Genomic DNA, 2,369 nt, shown 5'->3' with positions numbered 1-2,369 from the left:
TTTTAGTAGAGACGGGGTTTCACCATGTTGGCCAGGATGGTCTCAATCTCCTGACCTCGTGATCCACCCGCCTCAGCCTCAAAAAGTGCTGGGATTCCAGGCATGAGCTACTGCGCCCGGCCTCCTTTAGCATTTATTACAATGCAGCTCTACTGGCAAGAAATTCTCTTTGTTTTCTGTTACCTGAAAGTATTTTTATTTTCTCTTCAGTTTGGAAGAATAACTGTACTAGATATAAAATGCTGATTGACAGTTTTGCTCTCTTAAAGAGGTCTACCCAACTCTTCTGCCCTCCGATCAAGAACTGTCAGTGGTAATTTTCATTTATTGTTTCCTCGTATGACATGTGCCATTTCCCTCTGGCTGATTTCAACATTTTGTCTTTATATTTGGTTTGTAGTAGGTTGACTATTATGTGCCTACATGAGGTTTCCTTTAATCCTGTAACGTGATTCTCTAAATTTATGGCTTTCATTCATTGGAAAATCTAGGGACGTTGTTTCATTTCTTTTCTAAAAAATTGTAGCAAGAAGGCCAGGCGCGGGGCTTATGCCTGTAATGCCAGCACTTTGGGAGGCTGAGGCGGGTGGATCGCCTGAGCTCAGAAGTTCAAGATCAGCCTGAGCGATATGGCGAAACTCTGTCTCTATCAAAAATACCCCACCCCCCAAAAAAAAGGAAAAGAAAAAGAAAAAGAAGAAAGAAAAAATTAGCCAGACCCGGTGGCACGCACCTTTGGTCCCAGCTACTCCGAAGGGCTGAGGTGGGAGGATCACCTGAGCCTGGGACAGAACAAGACTCCGTCTCAAAATAAAATAAAATAAAATAAAATAAAAAGGCCAGGTGCCATGGCCCATGCCTGTAAGCCTAGCACTTTGGGAGGCCAAGGCAGGTGGATCACCTGAGGTCAGGAATTTGAGAACAGCCTGGGCAACATGGCAAAACCCCGTTTCTACTAAAAATACAAAATTTAGCCGGGCGTGGTGGCAGACGCCTGTAATCCCATCTACGTGGGAGGCTGAGGCAGGAGAATCGCTTGAACTCAGGAGGCGGGAGGTGGAGGTTTCGGTGAGCCGAGATCACACCATTTGCACCTCAGCCTGGGCAACAAGAGCAAAACTCTCAAAAAAAAAAAAAAAAAAAAAAAAAAAAAAGAAAGAAAAAGAAAAAAAAGTAGTAAGAACATTTAACATATTCTTGACAATGTTTCTGCGCACAATACAGTATCGTTAATACAGGCACGATGTTGTGCCGCGGCTGTCTAGAGCATCCTCATCTGGCATAACTGAAACTGAATACCTGCTGAGCAGTAACACCTCCGTTTACTCCACTCCCCAGCCCCTGACAACCGCCATTCTACCCTCGGTTTCTATGAGTTTAACTTTTTTTCCCCAAGACGGAGTCCTGTCTGTCACCCAGGCTGGAGTGCAGTGGCATGATCTCAGTCCACTGCAACCTCTATCTCCTGGGTTCAAGCGATTCTCCTGCCTCAGCCTTCTGAGTAGCTGGGACCACATGCACCTGCCATTACGCCCAGCCAATTTTTGTATTTTTAGTAGAGACGGGGTTTTACCATGTTGGTCAGGTTGTTCTTGAACTCCTGACCTCAAATGATCCACTTGCCTCAGTCTACCAGAGTGCTGCAATTACAGGCACTAGCCATTGCACCTAGTCTAATTTTTGCATTTTTAGAAGAGATGAGGTTTCACTGTGTTGGCCAGGCTGGTCCCAAACACCTGACCTCATGATCTGCCTGCCTCAGTCTTCCAAAGTGCTGGGATTACAGGTGTGAGCCGCCACACCTGGCTGAGTTTAACTATTTTAGATAAATCACACAGTATTTGTCCTCTTTGACTGTCTTATTTCACTAGAAAACAGTATGAGTTTACTAAGAAAATTAAAAATAGAACTACCATATGATCCAACAATTCTACTTCTGGGTATATGCAAAAGAATCGAAATCAGAATCTTGAAGAGATATCTGCACTCTCAGGTTTATTGCAGCATTACTCATGACAGCCAAGATATGGAACAACCTAGGTATCCCAGATCCACAGATAAAGAAAATGTGGTGTTTACATAAAATGGAATAGTATTCAGCCTCTAAAAAGACAAGTGCAGCTGGGTGCCGCGACACACACCTGTAATCCCAGCACATTGGGAGGCTGAGATGGGTGGATCACGAGGTCAGGAGTTCAAGACCAGCCTGGCCTAGATGGTGAAACCCGGTCTCTACTAAAAATGCAAAAATTAGCTGGGCATGGTGGTGGGCACGTGTAATTCCAACTACTCAGGTGGCTGAGGCTGAGAATTGCTTGAACTCGGGAAGTGGAGGTTGCAGCGAGCCAAGATCACGCCACTGCACTGCA

The sequence above is a fragment of the Mandrillus leucophaeus genome, unplaced genomic scaffold (assembly GCF_000951045.1).
Source record: "Mandrillus leucophaeus isolate KB7577 unplaced genomic scaffold, Mleu.le_1.0 Scaffold170, whole genome shotgun sequence".
NCBI classification, from domain to species: domain Eukaryota; kingdom Metazoa; phylum Chordata; class Mammalia; order Primates; family Cercopithecidae; genus Mandrillus; species Mandrillus leucophaeus.
The sequence above is the reverse complement of the archived record's forward strand: the minus strand, read 5'-3'. Positions refer to the sequence as shown.